At 43.5% G+C, this 8,598-nt stretch overlaps 1 protein-coding gene across 2 annotated transcripts in view; it reads right to left on the bottom strand.

Annotated features, from left to right (window-relative positions):
- Positions 1-8,206, bottom strand: part of ucn3l (urocortin 3, like) — a 29,589-nt gene extending 21,383 nt beyond the window's left edge. Inside the window, exon 1 of one of the 2 annotated variants that reach the window (XM_038811802.1) lies at positions 8,075-8,206. The gene's annotated coding sequence lies outside the window, so the exon portion shown is untranslated. Of the gene's footprint in view, positions 1-6,359; positions 6,430-8,074 lie in introns of those variants that run through there. The other variant, XM_038811803.1, reaches the window with a different exon arrangement.
- Positions 8,207-8,598: the final 392 nt, after the last annotated feature.

Here is an 8,598-nt window from a genome sequence, read left to right on the forward strand (position 1 = left end):
TGGTGAATTCAGAATTATAAATGTTCTCAGTAGTGAATATAAACATAATGTGCTTCTGTTAAAAGGTGTTTCTTTTGTCTGGATGTTGTTTGGGAAGTTATTAAGGATTACTTAGTATTGTATTCTTTGGCGGTTGTATTTGAATTGATGGTTGCTAAGATGTTCACTGTATGTTTTAAAAAGGTTAACTTGAGTTCATAGAATAAACATTGTTTTGCTTTAAAAAATACTTTTCCATTTCTGCTGTACCACACCTGTAGAGTGGGCTGTGTGCTCCCCACACCACAATCTGCTGCGTAAGATAAGGATGCATGGTGTTAAGGGCAGAGTACTAGCATGGATAGAGGATTGGTTGTCTAACAGGAAACAAAGAGTGGGAATAAATGAGTGCTATTCTGGCTGGCAATCAGTGACGAGTGGTGTGTCTCAGGGATCGGTGTTGGGACCACAATTATTTACAATTTATATAGACGATTTGGAGTTGCGAACTACGTGTAAGGTATCCAAGTTTGCAGATGACACGAAGGTGTGTGGCAGAGCAAAGTGTACTGAGGACTGTAAAACCTTACAGAGGAACATTGACACATTGAGTGAGTGGGCAAAGGTCTGGCAGATGGAGTATAATGTCAATAAGTGTGAAGTCATGCATTTTGGTAGGAGTAACAATAGAACGGATTATTACTTAAATGGTAAAAAGCTGCAGCATGCTGCTTTGCAGAGGGACCTGGGTGTACTTGTGCATGAGTCACAGAAGGTTGGTCTGCAGGTGCAACAAGTAATTAGGAAGGCAAATGGAATTTTGTCCTTCATTGCGAAGGGGATTGAGTTTAAAAGTAGAGAGGTAATGTTGCAGTTTTACAAGGTGCTGGTGAGGCCGCACCTGGAGTACTGTGTGCAGTTTTGGTCTCCACACTTGAGAAAGGATGTGCTAGCACTAAAGGGGGTGCAGAGGAGGTTCACTAGGCTGATTCCGGAGTTGAGGGGGTTATCGTATGAGGAGAGGCTGAGTACATTGGGATTATATTCACTGGAATTCAGAAGGTTGAGGGGGGATCTAATAGAAACATATAAAATTTTGAAGGGAATGGATAAGATAGAAGTAGAAAGGATGTTTCCACGGGTAGGTGAAAGTAGGACAAGAGGGCATAGCCTCAAGATTAGGGGGAGCAGATTTAGGACTGAATCAAGGAGGAACTTCTTCACTCAGAGGGTGGTTAAAGTATGGAATTTCCTACCGAAAGGAGTAGTAGACGCTACTTCATTGAATATATTTAAAGATAGGGTAGAGGTTTTTTTGAAAAATAAAGGAATTACGGGATATGGCAAGAATGCGGGTAAGTGGTTCTGAGATCACGAATAGATCAGCCATGATCTTATAGAATGGCGGAGCAGGCTCGAAGGGCCGGACGGTCTACTTCTGTTCCTAGTTCTTATGTTCTTATGAAAGGTTGTGGGTCAGGTGAACTCCATGATACACTTTCGGGTTCTCTAAACACTGGCCCATAACAGTTAGGACACTGGGCCCATCGAGTCTGGTCCACCATTCAATCATGGCTGATATTTTTCTCATCCCCATTCTCCTGCCTTCTCTCTATAACCCCTGATCTCCTTATTAATCAAGAACCTATCTATCTCTGTCTTAACCACAGGAGCCCTGGACTTAAAAACGCCGGCCTGACTGTGGGCCGGGTGCGGGAGACCATTCAGGGAATAATGTGTGTAGTTAAGTAAGTCTTATTAAACCTTTTTGCTCCAATCCAACATCGCTTCCTCGTGGTCACTTGCTTAGATCTTAGTTACACAAAAAACAAAATCAATTTTGAATTCTGGTGAACATCTATTTTTCAAACAATAACAGCAAATGTAAATTAATCAATCATTCATCTATTGCTGAGATTTTGATGTGCACAAAATGACTGCTTAGTTTGCCTATATAATATTCAGTGCGCTTCAAACTAGTTCACTGCATGAGAAGTACTTTTGTGGTATTTGTGAGAGACGCAATAATGTATTGTACAGATGCAAGTGTATTTTTACTTTTCAAAATTACATTAACCTTATGAAGGTATGTGGGTGTTAATGCTGATGACTTAAATAATTATTATAGACACCTGCAAGGGGATCAAAGATTAATAAGCATATGATTTTAGTTAAGTGAAAAATTATTTATACAAATTGTAAACTGAATAAACTATGATAGTCACTAATAAAGCATAATTATGCTACCATACCCATAATCTTACTATTTAATTAGAACACAGGAAAGAGAATAAAGGGATACGGAAACAAGGATAGTAAATGTATTTGGACATTCATCTCTTGAACTGATCTCCATGTGAAAGAATGAACAAACAGAATGTTGTGTTTATTGTGGTTGTTGAGGCCAATCATCTAGATCTCAGAACATTGCTGCAGGAATTCCTCAGGGTAGCATCCTAGGCTGAACCATCTTCAGCTGCTTCATCAATGGCCTTCCCTCCATCATAAGGTCAGAAGTGGGGATGGTCACTGATAATTGCACTACGTTCAGTACCATTCGCAACTCCTCAGGTACTCCTCAGGAATGTAGACAAATTCAGGCTTAGGCTGATAAGTGGCAAATAACTGTTGCCACACCAGTGCCAGGCAATGGCCATCTCTAACCAGGTGACATATCCACCTTCAGATCTTTCAGTTTCCCCAGAACCTTCTTGTAGGAGAGTCTAGGAGCAGAGGGGATAATCAAAGAGTAAGGGATCACCCATTTAAGACAAAGAAGAGTGCTTTTCTTCTCTCAGAGGATCGTGAACTCATGGAGAGAGCTGTAAAGGCTGGGTTGTTAATTATGTAATTACGACTGAGGTAGACAAATTTTTAATCAGTAAGGGAATCAGGGTTATGAGGATAAAGCTGGAAAGTGGAGTTGAGGATTATATCAGATCATGGTCTCATTGAATGGCGGAGCAGACTTGATGGACTAAGTGGCTTACTTTTGCCCTTACCTCTTATGGCCTTTCCTAACCCAGATTCCCTGTAAAGCAGTCATTGTCAAACCCTGGGTGGCAACCGGTGGGTGGGTCACGGGGTCATGTGTCGCTGCGTTCCCGATCATGGGAAGAAGTGCCCAACGGCACGGCTGGCTTTTAAAATTGCCCGCCACGACCGGCTTTCAGAATGCTGGCCATTCTGCATATATGTGCCCCCTCAGCAATGCGCAGGATCTGAGCCCAACGGGGAAGAAGGCCTCCTCCGCTGACCCAGTAGCGGATTTTTAAAAAAATGTCTGGAGTGGCGGCAGAGAGCAGGTCACGTGCTCCTTACACTGAGGTCGCGTGTGCTGGGCGCGCAAGAGAGAGTCCTCCATTTTGCAACTGCCAGCAGTGCTGGTGTGAAATCCAGGGCCTCTGGTGAGCAACCCATAAAGAAGAAACTGAAAACAGGAACAATGCAGCATAAAGATGATTACTTGAGGTGTGGGTTACTGCAAATCATGATTCAAAGTTCATCTGTGTTATATGCAGGGAAGCACAGGCAAATGAAAGATTAAAACCCTAAAATCTTCGGACATTTGAAGGATAAACATGGTGAGCTTGAGGACAAACCTCTATTTTTTTCAACCGATGCAATGAGATCTTAAATCATCAGCTGAAGTCATTATCAGAAATGTAACATTGAATAACAAAGCAAGTGAGATCATGAGGACCAAGCAGGTAACATTAAAGGTAAATGCAAATGGTGTGTCGCAAAGGTCGGCCAGCGTGGGTCACCAAGGTCAGCAGGTGTAGATCGCTAATGTCGACCGGCGTGGGTCACGAAGGTCAGCCAGCGTGGGTCGTGAAGTTCGGCCAGCATGGGACGCAAAAGATGGCTGGTTGGTAGAAATGGGTCCTGGGCAAAAATGTTTGAAAAACACTGCTGTAGAGGGTACCATGCTATTTTGGATTTCTAATCATTGTAAGTTCCAGTGGAAAAAGTCCATGAGCAAGTTTAAATGTAATGGGGCTTTCTGCTGATCCCAAAATATGAGCCACTAAAAACCATGAACAGTCCACACTGTCAACTTTTCCCATTGTAACATCTTCAGCCCACAGTGAAATTGTTATGCTGTAATAATCTGCCCCAGCATAGGCACTGTAGTATCATCATTGACAGAACAATGTTATCACAACATTTATAGTTTGGAATTACCATTATAAATGTGGACATAGGATTTTATAATGAAATATGTAAGAATAAGGACAGAATGTATATAAATTGTGTATCTCCTCAGTTCAATTATCTGCAGCTCGCAAACTTGCTTCACCTAAAGGCTACACAATCTTTAATGCTAAGATAACAGCACATGAACAATGCATGCCATTGTTAATTTGTGAATTGCCAGCAACTTGTAGCAAGGAAGAGATACTCAAAAAATACAAATTGCCCAGGTTGTTGGCTGTTTTGTGCCATTCTGCCGTTGCCACCCACAAAACTTCCATCTTTCCCTTAATTTCATGATGTTGCTACACTTACACATTAATTGACCATTAAATTCATTACTGAAAGTTAATTTTAGTCATTCATCATACTGACTGTTAACAATGCAGTAATTGTTAACGGCAGCCAATCAAAATCTCTGACCCAAGAAGAAAATAATTTATAAGTGTGGTGTTGCATTCCTTCAAGCAGTGAATACGATTTAAAAAAAAAGACATTTCAGTTTTAAGTTTTCTGTCTCTTTCTTTCCCTATTTTCTGTTAATCCAACCTTTGTTTTGCTTAATTCTCCATTCTGAACTTGTTTTGACATTTACTCCCTTCTTGGTTATTTGTTTGTTTCTTTCTCACTACTGAAATCTCATCAGCTAAGAAGATTCACCATTGCTCCAGTTGTTAACTAAGGTCCCATAAACCATGGTCATACCGTTTGCAGCTTGTACTTTCAGGGCTAAAACCATCTTCACACCATGTGTGGAATTAAAAATGTTTAATTTGCACTTTTATCTATTGGCTGTAGGTTGTAGATAAAGAATGTTTTCTAGCTGGTTCAAGATAACTTTCATCCTCATCACAGGATCAAATAAGTAGTCATTATGAAACATGACAACTTTTATCTCTGGTATTATTAGCCTAAGCCAATTTGATTTTTTTTGGTATAAATAATACTAAGAGGAAATAACAAATTTTGCTTTGTTTAAAATTATGGTGACATCTGAACATATATTTGGACCAAACATTTACTTTGTAACTGAAGATTCAGTCCTTCTATCCAAACAAACTCAAACTCAGACATAACATTCATGATCGTCAAACACATAGTGGCAGACAAAAGGAAAAGCAAATCAGAAATTATTTTGGCACAATAAAAAAAAGGTGAAATTACTGCTCACATTTTAAAATAGTTTAAAATGTTTTTCATGTTGTTCTATAACAACTTGAATTGCATCACATTCTACATCAACAATACTGAAATAATTTATTCAACCTGAAACTTAAGGCAGGTGAAGAAGTGGAAAAAACCCCATTCAGACAGAGGAACCCGAATCCAAAGTAAAGGGCACATTTACTGGCAAATGTGTTGTCAATAGCGGTTTCTAATACTAACTACTCACCCACAAGGGGCTGGTTTAGCTCACTGGGCTAAATCACTGGCTTTTAAAGCAGACCAAGCAGGCCAGCAGCACGGTTCGATTCCCGTACCAGCCTCCCCGAACAGGCGGCGGAATGTGGCGACTAGGGGCTTTTCACAGTAACTTCATTGAAGCCTACTTGTGACAATAAGCGATTTTCATTTTCACAAGCGCAAGCCCCGAACCCTAAACTGCATGGGGTCAATAGTCACTTAGTTAACTGATAAGCTTGGGATTGGTGTGGCACAGTGGTTAGCACTGCTACCTCACAACACCAAGGGAGTCCAATTCCAGTCTTGGATGACTATCTGCCTGGTTTGCACGTTCTCCCAGTGTTTGCGTTTCACCCCAGTCCAAAGATGTGCAGGTTAGGTGGGGTTACAGGGATGGGGGGGGGGGGGGGGGGTTAGGTAGGGTGCTCTTTCAGAGGATCCTGGATGGGCCGAATTGCCTCTTTCTGCACTGTAGGGATTGGATGCTTACAATGGGGATTTTACAAATCAATGAGAGATCAATTTTCTCAGTTGTAGTAAAAGAAATGATATTTAGCACAAATGGTAATTTAGAAGTGTTGCAAGTAGAAGTTTCATTACATTTTATTCAGGAAAGTTAAACTCACAACTTTCAGAAAATTCTGTTAACTGGATGAAGTAACGCAAGTAACTCCTCAAAAACTGCAAGAAATTAATACATTCCCCGTTCAATCAGAAAGGCTCCATTTCCACCCAGAAACCCAACAGAAATTTAACCTGATCTAGTCCCATTACTTCACCTTTTAAAATGCCTGTTTTTGAGGTAATAACTTGAGGGGCATTAGTGCACATGAGGGAGGGTGAGGCGGGCGTGGAAGGCGAAGAAACGGAAGGTTTATTTTGGGTTTGAGGAGGGAAACGGTTGGCCGCGCGCCGCCGCATTCCCCCCACGCGCGCGGGACGGGGACGAGCGTGACGGTTGGCAGCGCGGGACGGGGACGAGCGTGACGGTTGGCAGCGCGGGACGGGGACGAGCGTGACGGTTGGCAGCGCGGGACGAAGGGGGGAAGCTCGAGGCCATGTGGCGACGGCAGAAACGCTGCCAATAACGGGAGGGAAACAGCCCAGGAGCGGACCCCACCAAGTCACACACAAAACAATGGGGAACAATAATTGGAAATGGTGGGAATTAGGGAAAGACCTGAGAGTAAGGGAATACGATCCTAAAATTCGCTCTGGGGAATAGAGGGATTGGAGAAATAATCCAGGGAATCACTTGAGAAAATAGGAAAAGTAATCGCCGTTTTTATACGGGAATGTGAATTTGAAAAAGGTTGAAAACCGAATAACCGAGAATCACCTCAGAGCAGTTTGCAATTGGGGGGGGGGGGGCAAAAATCCAGAAAAACGTTTCAGAGAACGGGGGGGGGGGGGGGGGGGGCAAGGAATTGAGGAAATAATCCGTGCAGGGAAATTTGCCCGAGCGTCTTTCGGGATGACAGGAAACAACGCGGGGGGGGGGGGGGGGGGGGGGGGGGCCTGGGGATTTATAGGGAGGCAAAAGTTGAGCGCTCGAGAGAAAGGCGGTGAAAGTGTGTCGAGTGACCGATGCTGCGGACAAAACTCGGCGAAAGAAGGGCATCGACTGGAAAATAGGCGGTTTGCAGCCCGCCCGCAGGATGGAGAAGCTGAAGGGGGGGATGCCGGTAGCAATCTTACACCTGAAAATTTTGCAATGGGATGGGGGGTATAATAACGGCGACGAGACATTTTCCAATAATAAATATTAAGACCGAGAGCTTGTTTTGGGGGGGGGGGGGGTGGGGGGTGTGAACCTTCGAGAAGCCGCGGGCAACAGGTGCCAATTTCGCAGAGTTTGGGAGACGCTGGCGAACGGGAGGAGGTGGCAATTCCAGAGACTGGAAAAAATTGGGAAAAGAGGCACAGGCGAGAACGTTTGGGTAACGAACGTCTTGCGGGGGACGGCTTGGGAAGAGCCGCAAGCAGCTCGGGAATCGGGGAGGACGAAGCCAGCCCAAAAACGGGAGGGTGCTGCTGGTGATGGAGGAGGAGCTGGGCGCAGCCAGGAATTAGCAGCAGGTAAAGTGCAGGAAAGGCGGCGAACAGCATCTACAGGTAAAAAAATAAATTAATAAATAGAACCCCGCTGCAACATTTCGGCTCTGGGACGGGTTAATCTTGAACGCAAAAGGGAAAGGCTCCCATTCTGTCCCAAACTAACTGGCATCCAACCAAACCCCGAATGGAGGGGCCGAAAGTCGCATCCCCCGTGTACTTTCAGGCAGCAGATTAAAGTCAGATAAAGAGACAGTCAGGGCACGGCCGGCTCCCTCCATCCAAGTTTAATCGGGTATTTCTCGAATCTTTTGCCCCAACACCACGCGGCTCAACTTCTGAGGAAAAAGCTGTTAACACAAGGACTCCCCTGGCGATCTTAAAACAAAAACAACCTTCACTTCGGCTCCACCACACTCTTAATAAATGTTTTACTTACCCGATTGCCGCTGCCAGTCGAAAATCTCCAAGAGTTCAGTTGTCAAACTTCAATGCTCTTTAATTATAAACTGGCACCAACTCCCTCCGTTCGCTAGATTCTACCTCTCGCTTTCTTCTTTTACATTTCCCCACCAACTTTTTTTTGCCCCCCTCCCACCCTGTGAAATGATTTGTTTGCCCCCTTCCCCCCCCCCTCAAAACAGGCTCGCCTGCCTCTTAAATCAAACTCTGAGATCACGGGGTTGGATTCGTAATATTTACGTCGTGCTTCTTTAAAAGATGATTTCATTAAAAGAACGCAAGCTACCAGCGCCACGGACAGGTTCATTCGATCACATCTTGACATTCCTAATGTCTTCAGACACATACGTGAAATCCACCCGCTAAATAGATTGGTGCTTGGTGGCAAGACACTGACTGTTATATTTTATTTCCAAATATTCAACTATTGGCAGTACTTTTCCCTCATTCATTTCCTTATATGATAGTAGTCACTTGCTTTAACCGTAGCATTATTATACG

The sequence above is a fragment of the Scyliorhinus canicula genome, chromosome 11 (assembly GCF_902713615.1).
Source record: "Scyliorhinus canicula chromosome 11, sScyCan1.1, whole genome shotgun sequence".
NCBI classification, from domain to species: Eukaryota; Metazoa; Chordata; class Chondrichthyes; order Carcharhiniformes; family Scyliorhinidae; genus Scyliorhinus; species Scyliorhinus canicula.